At 51.4% G+C, this 16,849-nt stretch overlaps 1 protein-coding gene across 1 annotated transcript in view; it reads right to left on the bottom strand.

Annotated features, from left to right (window-relative positions):
* The window catches only part of SYNE3 (spectrin repeat containing nuclear envelope family member 3), a 100,208-nt gene extending 85,219 nt beyond the window's left edge, over positions 1-14,989 (bottom strand). The window contains exon 1 of the mRNA XM_032180361.2: positions 14,933-14,989. The gene's annotated coding sequence lies outside the window, so the exon portion shown is untranslated. The remainder of the gene's footprint in view (positions 1-14,932) is intronic.
* Between the last annotated feature and the right edge of the window lie 1,860 nt (positions 14,990-16,849).

Below are 16,849 nucleotides of genomic sequence, written 5' to 3'. Positions count from 1 at the left end.
AGGAGCGGGTGAGTGAGGGAATGGAGGGATCTTTGCTCCGTGTGTTCAGCTCCATTCATTCTCTCAAGGCACCTCCGTGGGGCATCCAGGTGCCACGTGCAGCAGAGGAAACACTAAGTTGGCGACCTGTCCTCGAGGAGCTCACAGCACATGTGGAAGAAAGATGCATCCACAAACAGGCCCGATTAGGGAGCTCAGTGAGGTTCGGTTCAGAGGGGACACAGCAGGGGCAGGAGAAACTGCACTCAAAGGGAAGGCTGGTCAGGAGCAGTCACAGAGGAGGAGACTCTTGAGCTGAAGTGACAGTGGAGGAGGTGGCCGCAGGAGGGAAGGGCATGGGGGGAAGGAACAAGATGTGCAGAGCAGCAAAGCATGAAGTAGCATCTGAGTAGTTTGTCCCCAGTGGGGAAGAAATGAAGGTGGAGAGTCTCAAGCCTCATTCATTCATCCAACAGCATTTACAAAACACTCTGGCCTAGAGCAGGCAGGGGTTGGCCCCAAGCACAAGGGGGTTTTCTGCCTTCACAGACTCTTGGGGGGGCACACAGACCCTTGAAGGATAGCACAGGGGCTCTGGGAACACTGCGAAGGGGCAATCTAGTCTGAGGGTGCACCGAGGCTCAGGGAAGAGATGATCCCCCCTTTACTTCTTCTACCAATGACTCGACCGCCCAGTGCCACAGTCAAAGTAGCGTGACTTTGACCTAGGATGACCAATTTATCCTGATTTGACGCACAGCATCCAGGTTTTAACCTTGAAAGTCCCAAACCTCAGGAAACCTCTTAGTCTTGGGCAAACCAGGGACAGTTGGTCACACCAACTTTCACCTTCATATCCCCTTCCAAGACTTCTAGACTGTCCCCCACTCTACCGACACCCCACCCCCACCCCCACCTTCCAGCAACTCACAGGGGTTGGGTTCCCGGAGCCTGTGTCCTCAGAACTAGCCAGAGTCTCGAGCAGCCTTTCCTCTGGGACGGAGAGGGAGATTTGCTCTGGGTTATGGATGGGACAGCCGCCTACAGCCTGTATGTCCTGCCTTTGAGGCCCCATCTTCCCCGGCCGGCTCCTAATCACAGCTGCCACAGGCTCTCAGATCCAGTCACTGTCTTCCTCATCTGAGCTTTATCTCCCGAGGCCTCCACAATCCAAGGACAGGCTTCCTCCCCCGCCTGTCTTTGTGCATTCAGAAGGACACCCATTGTGGGTGCCCCGCAAGCAACCACGTGCCAAACTGAAGCAACGAGCAACTAATTACGACACCACCACCTCCATTTTGCAGAAGGAAAACCAGCACGTAAAACCGGTCAGGAACTCACCTCTGGCGTTCCTTTCGCAAGGCCCTGAGGATTCCATTATTAAAAAGCAGCTACTCACAATCTTGACTTCCAGAACCTTCTAGAGCCCTTTCCGCTAGCCCTGCAGAGACTCAGAAACCACAGGACTCAGAAAAACTTAAAGTCTTCCCCGGATGCTTGTTTCTAGGTTTCTAAAGTAGAGCTCCATGTCGAGCAGCGAGTTTCCACCAAAGACATTCACAGCAAACAGTCAGACCGGTGCCACTCCAAGCTGCTGGAGGTCGGACTCCCAGGTTTGAGGCCCCCCAAACAATGCTGGTCTCCCCAAGAATCTGAAACACGGGGATGAGGAGTTACAAGGGCCCTAGCTCTCATGGGAAAGGTGCTAATGATTACATTAATCCCATTAGCAAGCCTCTAGATAAAGTAGATTTAATCTACCCTCAAGTCCCCTGCAAGGGCGTCACATGGAAAGGGCTGGGTCTTGCCGCTCACACTCTTTTCTAGTTCTACCGTTTATTATTAGCTTGTGACTTTGGAAATGCTCCTTAACTTCTCTGGGCCTCACCTACCATGCAGGGTAAGCATTGCCATCCACCCCTTTGTATACCAGTCTCTAACTCTTTACAGACGTGACAGAGTAATAGCGAACCTTCACCAAGGGCATGCTATCTGCCAGGCACTGGGCTCGGTCTTACAAGGATTCTTTCTCCGATGCCGTAGGTCCTACTATTCCTGCCTATTTACAGATGAAAGAACTGAGGCTCAGAGAGGCTAAGCCACCTGCCCTAAGTCCCACAGCCAGTATATGACAAGTTTCCTCTGCTCTTAACCACTAGACCATTAATATTTGCTGAATGAGCAAACAAATTAACACTAGGTTCTATTTTAAACAGTAGACACAAGATTGAGACTTGTTTCAGAACTACTTTTTTTTTTTTTGAGACAGGTCTCTCTTTGTTGCCCAGGCTGGAGCACAGTGGTGTGATCACAGTTCACTACAGCCTTGACCTTCTGGGCTCAAGTGATCCTCCTGCCTCCACGTATCGAGTAGCTGAGACCACAGGCATGGGCCACCATGCTAGGCTAATTTTCGTATGTTTTTTGTAGAGATGGGTCTCACCATGTTGCCCATGCTGGTCTCAAATTCCCGGGCTCAAGCAATCCTCCTGCCTCGGCCTTCCAAAGTGCTGGGTTCCAGGTGTGAGCCACTGCGCCCGGCCAGACCTACGTTTTTAAGAACTGAAATGCTTAGAAGAGTGACTAGCTCAAACCTGCAAGACTCACCCTCCACTGCAGAGGGGGGCTTCTAAACAGGAGGCTGAAAACCATGGCCCACTGCCTGTTTCCATATAGCTCTCGAGCTAAGAATGTTTTTTAACATTTTTAAGTGGTTGGAAAAAATCAAAAGAATAATGATGTTTCATGGCATATGAAAATTATGTGAAATTCACATTCCAGTGTCTATACAGTTTTACTGCAACACAACCAACACTCTTTCATTTACATAGTGTCTGTGGCTGCTTTCTCGATATGATGGAGACCAAAATATATTTACATGTTTCCTTTCTGGCCTTTTACCAAAAAAGTTTGTTCTAGAAGCTCCAGAGGCCAGTGCTATTTATTAGCCCAAGGGAATCCCCTCACCCCACCCTCTGCCTATCAGCACAGCATTCCTCCTGGTCCGTTATCCTAGAAAATTCTATACTAGTCCTTCCAGCAAACTGTGACACAATCCTGATAGCCCGCTTTGCTGATGGGCAAACGTTTCCACGTGCTAAGAGTCGTGTCTTCATCAAGGCTTTTCCTCTGGCATTTATCTGACTTACAGTCATTTAGGGGGCCTTTGCCACTAAGCTGAGGTCCCCCCACACTGTCACGGTTGTTCTGCTGAAACCATCTCCCCATGTCCTCGAAGCACTATCTGAATCATTGCTGGACTGGGTCCCACCTTCCCAGGGGCCCACAGTGTGAATTACTACATCAGTTAAAAGACAATAGGAGGCCGGGCACAGTGGTTCATGGCTGTAATCCCAGCACTTTGAGAGGCCAAGGAGGGAGGATCACTTGAGCCCAGGAGTTCGAGATCGGCCTGAACAACATAGCAAGACTCCACCTCTATTAAAAAACAAAACAAAACAACAACAAAAAAAAACAGAAAAAAGACAATAGGAGCCTCACACAATCACTCACAAAAGAAAGGCTCACCGGCCAACTCTCCAGTGATAACAGGTAGGGGCCACCAGACACAGGCGGAAAAAGCTGGCTAAGGCCAGGCAGGGCCTCTTTATATCACATACTGTTCCTGTTTCCCTTCTGGGAAGCTTAAGACCTGGGGTCAGGGGCCCTATTCAATCTACAAAGTCCAGGCCTGGGAAACAGCAGTGCTGGGTCCTGCCTTGGGACTCTGGGCAACTCGCTTCCCCGCCATGGCTTGGTTCGCCCAAGCACGGGTGAAGGAGCCGGGCTCCTGTGGGCACTGGGGTCCTGTAATGTTGCATTCACTGAGTTTACGTGGCAGCGTTGGCCCCAGGGAAATGGCCCTGATTGCTGGACAGGTTGCTTCTCAGGATGACCCTATGGTCTGGGGAAGGTGGAGCAAGAGGGCAAATGCATTCAAACAGAGATAATCTAGCTGCACTGTCCCTGGAGAGCTCTGAGTAAAGCCACACTGGGAAACCCTGCTATGCATACAGCCACTCTCAAGCCTGCTTACCCCACTCTCTGCCAGGCCAGGTGGCTAGTGCCAACAGTCCTGGGTTAGCGATCTCATTGGGCAGCCCTCAGATCTGTCAGAATATTGGGCCTTAGAGGTCATCTAGTTCCGTGTCTTCACAGTGTGGCCATTTGTGCATTACAGTCATGATTTTGACTATATCTGCCATGCAGACACATCTACATTTTTTTCTAATTAATATTCTTTCATTTGACCCATTTAAACTTGTTTATTTTAAAATAAGATTTTTTTTCTTTTTGCCTTTTTCTTTTTTTTTCTTATAGCTGGATCGAGAAATATATTTTTACCTTAAATAAAAAAACAGGGTCAGGATCAATTGCCATATATCATAAAATAATGAACATAAACAATATTTAACTCTATCTGGATAATGTTGCTAGTTTACACCTGGGGTCTGCTCATGGTTAGAGACAGAGAGAGGCAAGTATTGGAGAGCTGTTAAAAACAGATTAGCATCTCACTGAGATGTTCACCTAGACAAGATCCAGAGGTTCTCAACCATCCCTGTGCATCAGGATCACCTGGGGAGCTTTAGAAAGCTACAAATAAGCAGCCCCACATCTACAAATCTCTCTAACTCATTGGTCCAGGGTGGAGCCCAGGTGGTTATGAGAAGGTCATATAATCAGAAGGATTAAAAGAAAAGGTTAAAAAAAAAAAAAAAAAGATGGAGAGGAGATGAAGAGATGAAGAGGGAGTGGCTGTCATTCGGTGCCCTGGGCTTGTACCACCAAATTTATCCTGGCAATTACTAGTAGCCCCTAGTCCAAATTCACCAAGATCTGACCTAGTCTAAGCCCCTCCACTGTATTGAGGAGGATCCTGAGGCTCAGGGTTGGGAATGAAACACCAGGACCTGCTGCGGTGATATTGACTTTTTTCTCCATAGTTAATTCCATAAAAGAAAAAAGTCACATTGGCCAGCTGCAAATGGCTGGTGCTCCGAGCAGGCAATGAATGGTCAAGGTGTGTGGTCTGCACCCTGTATACCGCTAAAGGAGGACACTGTCTGTGCACACGGGCTCAGGCTTGGCTGGGTCGACTCTGGCCCATCATGCCTTCCTAGACCTGCCAGGGCATGAGTATCGGCCAGCAACACCTGAGCCAAGGGCTGACCCACCAGCAGCTGTGCCCTGTTCAACTCACTGCACGTGCTGGGGACAGAGGCAGGCAGAAGTGCTGAGCTCCCTTCCAAGTGACCTGCATAAATGGCAAAGTCACCTCCTCAGCTAAGGAGCACTCAAGGAAAAGAGGGAGAACTTGGAGAGGCTGGGAAGGGAATCCATTGGAACGGGCATGACCCAGCACCTTCTGCTTGCTGGGAATCCCACATCTGTTATCTCATCTGAGCCTCACAGTGACTCTGCAGGGAATGTGTGGCCAGCCCCATCTTACAGGTGTGATACCCAGGCCCGTGGAGGTTATGTGACTTGCCACAGGCGACAAAATCAGAGTCACAGCTCAGATCTGCAGGATTCCACCTGAGGCCCAGGACCAGAGAGAAACTCCACCAAAGTGGAAAGTCGAACTTCCATTGCACAGATGGCACCAGTGACGCCTTGCCCTGCTGGCTAAACTAACAATAGTGATGACCCCTTACCTCCATGGGGTGGTCTGCAGTTCACAACACATCCAGCAAGGCAAGGAGTGTGGCACTTTACAGCGAAGAGAGTTGAGGCCCAGAAAGACTGTGCCTCTGGGCAAAATTGAAGGGTCCTTCCTGGTGCCCCACCCAGCCCCCTGAGCTTCCCTCTCACGGAGTCACAGTCCCCTAGGATGGGACTATTTAAAGCACACACCTCACCCACCGGACTCCTCCCACTGGGCAGCGCCATGTCTCTGGCATCTTCCTAGTTCGTGTCCACCTCAGCCAATGTCAGTACGTTGAAGAAATGCCATTGCCCAAGGCACTGGTTACAAAGCGGAAGAGCCCAGATCCCAGCCGCAAACACGTGCTTCTTTGGCTCCCAAACTAAAGTTGGCTCCAGCTAAGTGCTGCATGACTAACCCTGCAGCTTCCTGCAGGAGACCCAGATAGGAACTTACGGGGTTATCCTCTTACCTGCTCAAAGGAGCACATTAGGAAGTGAAGACTGCAGCCAGGAGAGCCTTGCCTGGATCCCCCTCCCTGGGCATTTGGGTGGTTTTACCCAGAGGGAAGTGGGACAAGAGATGCCACAAGATGAAATTTTTTAAAAAATCAATTTTCTAAAATTATGCCTGAGCAAACTTAAGTTTGAAATCAGCAAACAGATAAATAGTCAAATCACTGAAGCCAGGCCTGCTCGCTGCCTGGTGCTGGATAAATGACAGAAATTAACCTGGCAACCCCAACTGGCTCACACCCAACCCTACAGCCACCGGCTTGTGGTCACCAAGTTCTCAACAGCTAGTGAACAAGTGGCGGAGGGGGTTCCCTAGGAGAAAAGGTTGTGGTCAGAGAAGACGGGGTAGGGTGCTCCGGGGTGGGCCCTGGCTCTGGAAAACCTTTGGTGTTCCTAGCCCGTGTGACACTGGTCCCACAGAAAGGATTTCCTTTGAGGAATGGCCTGGCAGTGTGAGAGCCACTGCGGTCTGTGGAGAAAGAGCCAGATGTCTGGTTAGGAGGCTGAGTGACTCATCACTTCCAGCCCACAGCACTCCCGGCACAGAAGGGCCAGTGTAGCCTGGGAGTTACCTGCCAGAACTCTGGGATCAGGTAACCTGGGTTCAGTTTCCAACTCCACTGCTAACTGAGGTAGCTGAAGGTGGGTTACTCAACCTCTCTGCCAAACGGGAACAACATCAGAGCATCCTTCATTGGGCTGTTGTGAGGATAAAGACAAAAAAGGCAGAGAGCACTTAGACATTCAGTAAGCACTGAACAGGTATGAGCTGTGAAGATGAACCATGCAGGAATCTTAGATGGCACCCAATGGACTCCATTGGCCCATTCACTCGTTCATTCATTCATTCTAGAAATATGGACAGTATTTAGCAGCTTTGATGGCTGGGCTCTGGACAGATAACAATCCCTGGCCTTATCTTCTTCTGGTACGGAAGACAGACAATACACTCAACTGCAAATAATTAACACAAATAATTTCAGGGTGACAGGACAGAGCATGTTGGCAGGATGGGATGAGTGCCACTGCGTGGGCAGGAGGGTCCCTCTGAGGCCGTGACTGTGAGCTGAGATCTCAATGCAGAGAGGGTGTGGCCGGCGGAATGCCTGGGGGAGGCACTTTTTAGGAAGAGGAAAGAACAAGAAGCCAAGCTAGAGGGAGAAAAACTTGGCACATGCAGGAGAGAGAACATCAGATGTGAGTCCCAGGGATGCCAAGAGATATTTGCAAGGTTCCAGGGCCAACCCCCAGAGAACCCAGGAGACTGGAGAGATCTCCAAGAGGACAGTCCCCTGAAGGGGGCCGCAGAGGGAGATGACGCATTATTGCACCCTCTCTCCCCAGCCTCAGGTCACAGCTCCAGAGCTCACTTTTTTCCTGTGTCCTGGAAATATTAGGATCTGTCCTTCATACTTCATTCAAGGGAGCTGTGAGCACCCCTAAAGTTTGTAAGATCCTATTTTAAAGCCTTTTAATTTAATAATAGTAGTAATAATAGCGTGCTCTCTCTGGGCTGGGAGCAGGAATGTGAGGATAATCCTGTGTCCAGCCCTCAAGGTGGGCACAGGCTAGTGGGGAATCACTCTTGAAACTGTTGATTAGTATCAATGGCAAAGTGCAACGGGAACAGGGAAACAGAGATCACCAACCCTGTAGGAGGTGGCTGAGGAGGACTTCCAGGAGGAGGTGATGTCTACCCAGGTGCTGGTGGGAAGGGGCAGGGAGAAGGAGAGCTGAGCCGGGGAGCAGCTTGAGCACAGGTGTCCAGGTGAGAAAGGCCAGGATGAGCTAGGGGCTTTATGGTCCTTGGAGGTGGCCCAGGTTGTAGAAAGCTGGGCCAGCTGGGAACGTGGGACCTAATCCTCACAGCAAGGCAGATAAGCAGGGAGTCACCTGCCAGTGATCTGGACCCTCCTGGGCTGAGGGGATGAACTATAGTGGCCAGATCCAGGTCCCCAAACACCTACTTTGAGGCTGTGGTCCTTGAATGAGAAAACATCTGAACTTCAAGGTACCTTAAAATCTCCTAATCTCAACCTGCCTCTTTAAAGAGCAGGAAACAGAGACTAGCCCAGGTGAAGGTCAAATGCAGGCTCCTCCCGTCCTTAAGGAACGAGGCTACCCCAGTGAGTCAGCCAGCTGCATTATTTCAGCAAGTGTCACTTGGGAGGGGCTCAGCCCTTTTCAGATCTCAAATAAAACTGTTGGCTTAAATTAGAGTCCAACCAGCCATGGTGGCCCACCCTGCTCTGTCCATGCCTTGGTGATGACCACACAGGCCGAACGCTGAAAGCCTGCCATTTCATTTTCATCAAGCAACCACCCCGAGTTGCGTTACGCCACGAATATCAGTGAAACAAACTCTTAGGGAAGGTGGTTGTAAGGTAAGAGCACTGGTCAGGGAGTTAGGAGATACCATCTTGGCCCTGAAGTACCTGCAAGACTTGAGCCAGCCATTTCTGCTGTGGAGACTCAGTTTCCCCATATGTAAAAGTATAAGCGTAAATCATCTGTGAGGCTCGGGCTGGCTCCTCTGCAGCTGTGACTCCTAAATACTTCTCCAGCACCCACACACAATCTCTTTGGGCATGTACATGAGGGTTTGTTTCCTAGTCTCTGAAAGCTGCCTTACCCATGTAAAGCTCTCTCTTATGAGGTCCTTACTAAGCCCTGCCCCATGGGGAGGTATCACCAACCCTGTTAGATGGGAAACAAATGGATTCACAGTGCAGCAACTGGCCAAGAAATGGATTCACAGAGCAGAGGAATCTGAGAGCAATAGAGAGCAAGGGCTGAGACCTGGGCCCAGGTCTCCACTGCCCAGGGGAGCATCCATGCTGGGACACAGCAACCGTGCATTAGGAAAACCACCATCTGAAGCCAAGCAGTCCTAGAACACAGATCTCTTGGAGACCTGTTGTCTGTGACAGGCACTTCTGCAGAGGGAAGGCAGGAAGAATATCTTTGATGAGAGAAGAAGATGGCCAAGAATCAAGATGTGCAGCACTTGGCCGAGCGTGGTGGCTTATGCCTGTAATCCCAGCCAAGGCCAGTGGATCACCTGAGGTCAGGAGTTGAGACCAGCCTGGCCAGCATGGTGAAACCCCGTCTCTACTAAAAATACAAAAATTAGCTGGGCGTGGTGGCAGGTGCCTGTAGTCCCAGCTACTCAGGAAGCTGAGGCAGGAGAATTGCTTGAACCCAGGAGGCGGAGGTGGCAGTGAGCCGAGATTGCGCCATTGCACTCCAGCCTGGGCAACAGAGTGAGACTCCGTCTCAAAAAAAGAAAAAGTGCAGGACCAAAATGGGATGGATTCTCCCAACTCCCGACGCACCACTGCCCGTGCTGCAAAGGCAGTAGGCTTCCTCGCAGAAGAGCAGCAAGACAGAGGTAGAGCTTTAGCCTCCAGATCATCTCTGTGATCTGACAGCTGGAAAGCCACCACCCAACTGTCCTCCACCAGGGCATTTCCCCATGGCCCGCCCAGGCTGGGCTGGGCTGCGGAATTTCAGCATCTAAGGAGTGAAGAATGCGCTCCTAGAACAGTGCACTGAAAACAAAAGTGGCTCATCCTTTCCACTCCCCCTCTGGATGAAAGTCCTGCTCCATCTTCACCTGCTGCGTGATTTGGGTCAAGGCACTGAACCTCTCTGAACCTGTTTCCCCCACTGGAAAATGGAAATAACCATACCTGCAGCACTCAATCATTTTGGGAATCAAATATGCCTGCAAAAAATAGGATGAGTGAGAGGAGCTCTTTCCTAAGAGGACTTCCTGTAGGAAAGAAGATTCTAAGCACTGCTTCTATGTTTTCTTTGAGGATGTTTCTGTTCATATAAGTTCTAGAAATGTGTGGTTCCATCGTAAAATGTAACTCTCCTCTGACTTTTTAAAAATAAAATGATCCTGGGCCAGGCGCAGTGGCTCACGCCTGTAATCCCAGCATTTTGGGAGGCCGAGGTGGGCAGATCACGAGGTCAGGAGATCGAGACCATCCTGGCCAACAAGGTGAATCCCTGTCTTTACTAAAAATACAAAAAAAAAAAAAAAAAAAAAATTAGCTGGGCGTGGTGGCACGCACCTGTAGTCCCAGCTACTCAGGAGGCTAAGGCAGGAGAATTGCTTGAACCTGGGAGGCAGAGGTTGCAGTGAGCCAAGATTGCACCACTGCACTCCAGCCTGGGAGACAGAGCAAGACTCTGTCTCAATAAATAAATAAATAAAATAAAATAAAATAAAATAAAATGATCCTATCAGTTTAATCTCATGTATACTTCCCGTCTGTCTCCCTGACTGCCCTAGGGAGGAGGCTGGTGACCCAGGACTCACACTGGTCTGTCTGTCGGGTGGTGTACTCAAGAGAGTCACACAGCTGTGGCAGCCTGGAGAGAAGTGTATTCCCTACATGTGTGCCCAATATTGACCTTGGCCAGGACACTTCCTTTTGTTATAAAACCAGCAGATTGGTCCAGGTGACCTGAGGTTCCTTCCAGCTCAAATATTTCAGGATTTTATTACTCAGAAGCATAAATCATTAGGCCAGGACCTTTAAAAATCCTGTTGATCATCTGAGGTCATAAAGTGTTATTGTTATCTTGCTTGTTGTATGATTTGGGAAGAGGGAGATTATGTCTCCTACGTTAGAGAGAAATCATGTGTCATACAACAGGATTTGTTGCTTTATTTTTTAAATCCAGCCAGATTAACATTGGAATCTGAGGAGAGGGGCAGATTTTCTAAGAAAGCATCTGAAAATGCTCCACATGATCTTTTAATTTCATTTGTATTATGTAAGATCATATACATATAATGGAATATATGTGCTTCCTATTTGTAAATAATGAAGCATAAAAATATTTTAAAATAACACCCTTAGCCAGGCATGATGGCACATGCCTGTAATCCCAGCTACTCAGGAGGCTGAGGCAGAACAATCGCTTGAACCTGGGAGGTGGAGGTTGCTGTGAGCTGAGATCGTGCCACTGCACTCCAGCTTGGGCAACAGAGTGAGACTCTGTCTCAAAAAAATAAATAGGCTGGGCATGGTGGCTCATGCCTGTAATCCTAGCACTTTGGGAGGCTGAGGCAGGCGGATCATGAGGTCAAGAGATCAAGACCATCCTGGCTAACAGGGTGAAACCCCATTTTTACTAAAAAAAATACAAAAAATTAGCCAGGCGTGGTGGCGGGCGCCTGTAGTCCCAGCTACTCGGGAGGCTGAGGCAGGAGAATGGTGTGAACCCGGGAGATGGAGCTTGCAGTGAGCCGAGATTGGGCCACTGCACTCCAGCCTGGGTGACAGAGCAAGACTCTGTCTCAATAAATAAATAAATAAATACATACATACATACATAAAATAAAAAATAACGCTCACAAGCCTACCACTGGACTGAAGAAACAGAACATAATGGATCCCACTAAGAGTGAAACAGGTATCTCCCTGATCAATTACGACTTCTCCCCAAAGATAATCACCTTGATTTTGCATTATCATTCCCTTGCCTTTTTCTTTTTTAAACCAGCTTAACTTTGTGAAATAGAATCTATGTATACAGGCATGTATAAAACATACATGTAATTAGCCAATAACTACAAAGTGATTTCCTTTGTAACTGCCCCCCGTGACTCTCCTGATCCTCTCTCACCTTTCCTCAGCACGTGTGGTAATGCTTGGCTTTTATTGAAGCTAATCACCTTCTTGCTTTTTGTCATCATTTTACTTCTCAGCTATGTGTCACTAAACAACTCATTGCTTAGTATGCTTGTGTTTTGAGCTTTTATAATTGCCTTAGCAGTTCTCCATGGAGATGCTAGGATTCTCTATACCACATCTGCAGCCTAGAAACCCAGGCGAGAGATCCAGGCTGCACTCTGGTGTTACAATGACAGTAGAGGGTTAGTAATAATAAAAACCCTCAGTCCTATTTATGGTGTGCCCCCACCATGCCGGGCGTTCTGCTAAAGCATCATCCCCAGTTACCTCACTTATCCTCGCAGCAACCCCGAAAGGGAAGTATTTCGAGAGGTCAAAATTAGGGCGTCAGCTTCCCAAACTTGTCCCCTATCCACTTCCTAGCTGCTCAGCCCCAGAACATCATCTCTAAGTCCTAAAGCAAAGGTTCCTTTCGGGATGAGAGGGTCAGGAAACACTGCTGCTCCTGGGTTCCTATCTTTGTGGTATATATATATATATATATATATATATATATATATATATATATATATTTCAGAATCCATGATGACTTAATGAAGACAAGCATCCCGTCCGGTCAGTACTGTTTCCCAGTGATGAACGTATAACATTGTCCTTGGATTGTCTAAGATAGGCCATGTGGTGCCAGGAAGAGCATCAGGTCAAAAGCCCTTAATTCTAATCCTGGCTGTACCACATCCAGCCACTGGATATCAGCCTTCTCATCTGTAAATGGGCAAGCAATGACAGCCTTGCCTACTACCAGATAGGAGGTGAGAGGCAGGAAGAGCTTTGGAAGACCCCACAAACACATCTGAGTCCCTCTGTGGGCTTCTCTAGAACCTCCTGCCCTCCCTGGGGCCAAGGGCCAGCTTTCAGTGCTGGAAGGACCATGAGGGGGGTGAGCCAGGACTACCCACCATTGACAGACAAGGGGAAATCAAGGCAGGGAGAGGAGGGGCAGTGCAGAGGGGAACCCAGGTATCCCAACGAGGCCCCTTCGCCTCAAACTGTGACACCTTCTCACATGTGCTGTGTCTGACACCATACGAGATGCTGATCAGGGCAAAGCTCGTTTAGTGCTCAAGATGCCCTGCGAGGCAACACCTGCCGTGCTATGGTTAGCCCCTTTCCACCGGGAAAGACGCTGAAGCTCTGAAGGGTGAAGCAACTTTCCCAAGGCTACACAGCCAGGAACGGGCTAAGGCAGGACTGGACTCAGACAATCCAACTTGACTGCCCCATTCCTAACAGCTGGACAATGCGGGAAGCCTAGCTGCCCAGTGGGTTCCCCAAGGCTCCAGGGTGCTTATGACGTTGAGCTGGGCCTGCCCAGTCTTGCCTCCCGGGGCCGCCAAGCCAGGGCCCCCGGCAGCCCGCTGTAGGCTGCATCACAAGGCAAAGGGGCTGCCCAGGCATGGCCAGGTCCATGGCTGCTGGAGAGCATGCAAAGCACCCGGGCAGGAGGTTTGTTCCCATGGAGACAGACAGGACTCCAACTCACCCTGAAGTGTACCTGCAGGGAGCCAGGTGCCAGACTGTACCTGGAGGCAGAAACCTGAGCCTGGATTCTCACCACTTCCCTCTGTGCCACCAACACATCCTCAGGCCTTCTCCTCAGGACCCCCAGCAAGACACGAGTTCCAGAAATAAGACATCCCAGCCCACTTCCCGCTCAGCCACCCCCAGAGGGGCCTCTCTGGTTGAAAACAACGCCCGGGGCCAGTAGGCTTGGCACAGCTGTGACTGTCAGCCTGCCGAGCGCTGTCTGGCCTGAGGAATGTGCAGACCCACATGTGCTGGAGCGTCCCGCTGGGGCACAGTGACAGGAAACTGAGCAAAACAGCTCGTTGGCGCTGATATGCCCCTCCCACCTCCCAGCTCCTGACTCCTGTGGGCTGTTGGCTGCCCTGGAAGTGCAGGAGGCAAGGCCAGGCCCTTTAAGAGAGCCAGGCTGTGTGGCTCTGGGCAAATCACTCCCCCTCTCTGGGCCTGTTTCTGCTTCTCTTGGTGGATGAAGGACGCTGGCCTGCCAAGCTCAGAATGGCAGTGATTTTATGACATGCTCTCCTTTCTGGGAGGACGGTCCATTCTCCTCATACCCTCATTCATGTGGGATGGGGCATGCCCCCAAGACATATCAAGCTATCCCACCAGCAGCCCTTGGCTGTAGAAAGCCCCCCCCGCCTCCACCCAGTGCTGGGATAAGGGTAACCCTTCAGAGTTGAAAGGGGTGACCAGGAACCTGGTAAGAGTCCCAGGGCAGCCCAGGGTTGGAGCTTCAGGGCCAAAGTGGTTAACTGAAAATATTCATTATCACCCCGCCCAGGCTGGAGCCCCCTGGCTTCCAGTTTTGAAGCAGAGGTCAGCTGGGCAGTGTAGGATGCTGCTCCTGGGTTGACCAATGGGCCACATCAATGGGTCTGCTGTTTGGGGTCAAGATCCCAAGACCCCAGGGGAAGTCAACATCCATCTGAGGCTCTCTCAGGCCCTGCAAGCCATCTCTGGCCTCACTGCCCTCCCCTTTAGAAATGTGGGAATGAGGCTCAGAGAGGTTGAGCTGCTTGCCAAGTTTGCACAGCCAAAAGGCCTCTGAACGAAACTGAGCATTCGGGGTTGGACTTCCCCTCCTCGCCGCCTGCTCTGCTCTCCCAGGCACTACTGTGCGCGCTCGCGGTCGGCAGGAGCGGGTCGGGCAGGAGCGGGTCGGGCCCCCGCCGTGCGCAAGCCTTGGTGACAGGTCAGCCCGCCCCTAGGGGAGGCAGAGGGAAGCCCCGAGGAGGCACCTGGCCCGCCTGAGGGGCGCTGCCCGGGGCTTTAGGGCTTTTTCTCGCGGGCCGAAGCTCCCCGGGGTTGAAAGGAAAGGCTCGGGAATTTCGCAGCCAGCACAGAACGGTTGGATTTAAACTAAAAATACCCGCCCGCCCGCAGCTGTCACGCCGGGGCCCCCGCCCCGGCGCCGGGCGCGCCTCCCCAAGTCCCCCCGACTTTCGGCGCCCCTGATCCCCGGGGCTGGGTCAGAGCTGGGCCGGGGGCTGAGGACCCCACCCGCCCGGGCCCCGGCCCCCGGCCTGGCCTCCCGGCCCCGTGCCACTTACCCGCCCGGAGCGTGGAGGAGCGCGGCGCCGCGGGTAGCTGGGGCCGAGCCTCTTTCCCTCCTCCTTGCGTCCCGGGCGGCTCCTGGGCGGGGCAGGGCTGGGGCGGGCCCGGACACCGCGAGTACCTCCGCCCCCGCCGGGACCCGCCCGGTGGCCCCGCAGGAGAGGCCGCGCCCCTCTCCGCACGCGCTCAGCGGAGGCCCCGGGTGCGCAACCCCAGCCTGGCGGACATCCTGCGTAGCCCCGGGAACCAGGGCTGAGGAAGAGCCTCACCGCTCCCTGTCGCGGACCCGGGGCAGGGGTTAAGGGGGTGTTCTGTCCACGCTGGCCTGGAAAGCAGCCCGGAGCCCTGGCCCCTGTCTGTCTCCCCGACACACACACACAGCCACCCACCCTCTTCTCATCCTAGGGGATGGCGCGACGCTGCCTCTCCCCCGGGAAAGTTGGATCTGTGCGCCCAGACTTGGAAAAGGGATTAGGACACCGGTAGATCTTGCCCTCACAGAGCAGAGGTGGGGGCCTAGGAAGAGGCACACCGCCCGGAGGCGCGAAATCCAAGAAGAAACTGACACTCATCAGCCAGCCTCACGCGGGGAGAAAGGGCGGGGTGGGGGGGAGTGGCACCCTGCCGGTCCTCTCCCACTCCCACAGTCCGGCCCACAGTCCAGGAGTCACAAGGAATGTGAATCCCCAGGCATAATGTGAACCCCCAACAAACCCAAGGCCTCAGAATACGCCTCCCCTCTCCCTCCCCACCCAGCAGAAACATCCTCCTACCCTCCCAACCCCTGCTCCAGCCACGCCAACCCTTTAACCTTGTCCCAGAATGTATCTGCCTCTGTGCCTGTGCACATGAAGTTAGTTGCCTTGGCCCGGAGTTTGCTCCACAGCCTTCTGCCAAACTCCTAGTGCTTGATGGCTGGAAGCCTTCGCACCCTGGCGCTCTCCTCCCAGGTCAGCAGTCACTGGCCTTCCTGTGCATCCAGCCCGGCTTTGAACAGTCCTGGGCCCCAACCTTTATCTTTTTCTGAGTAATTACATAGTTGCAATGATTGGCTCCACCGCCTCTGGATCAGATGAGCGCCACTAATGAGGGATACAAGTTGTAAAACTAGGTTTTATGTGAACTCCAGTCATCACAGTTTAGGTGCGCCTAGCAATTTTACAGATGAGGGGTTAGTAACTGGCCCAAATCCAGGGCTTCCGGGATGCTGTTTTCCTTTTTTGTTTCTTAGCAGGGATGGCAGATGTTTGTAGAACAGATCCGTATAAAAGTCAGTATCCTAAGAGATTAAATTGTAAAGCAGGACAAGATAGTTAATGGAGTGTGTGTGTGTGTATGTCTTTTCCAAATTGAGAGGGAGGTAGAAGAATTAGCCAAAACCCAGGATTCACTCTGAGGTAGACCCACACCTCTTAGTTAGATCCCATTTATTAAGTTGTAATTATTCACAGCATTGCTGAAGATATACACAAGGCCCCTCCCATCTCCCTGCGACTGACTGGTCCCAAGTATGCTATTATATGTGTTATTACCACTGTGACTCTATTAGAAGTGCTGCTGCAGGCCTTGAGGTTGCCACAGTCAAACTGCAGGTGCAGGCGGTGAGTAACAATGATTATAATGCCTGCATCTGGATCATGCTTTTTGCTTTTCAGAATGCTTTCAAATGTGTCTCCTCATTAAATCTCTGCAAACATCCTCGAGGTAGTTAGGAAAAGTTTAATGAGTTTTGCCTGACAAGGGAAACCAAGACACAAAGAGGGCAGGTGACTTGCACAAGGAGGGAGATGGCTCCCCCAGGCTGCTCCAAGGGTGGAGCCGGCCACCGTAACTCAATGTCCTGCAGGAAGAGATGGTTGGGTACAGTTGGGAGATCAGGCTCTAGTGCCAAAGTGCCCAACTTGCAACTTTCA

Source organism: Hylobates moloch, unplaced genomic scaffold (assembly GCF_009828535.3).
Source record: "Hylobates moloch isolate HMO894 unplaced genomic scaffold, HMol_V3 SCAFFOLD_16, whole genome shotgun sequence".
Classification (NCBI taxonomy): domain Eukaryota; kingdom Metazoa; phylum Chordata; class Mammalia; order Primates; family Hylobatidae; genus Hylobates; species Hylobates moloch.
The sequence above is the reverse complement of the archived record's forward strand: the minus strand, read 5'-3'. Positions and strand labels throughout refer to the sequence as shown.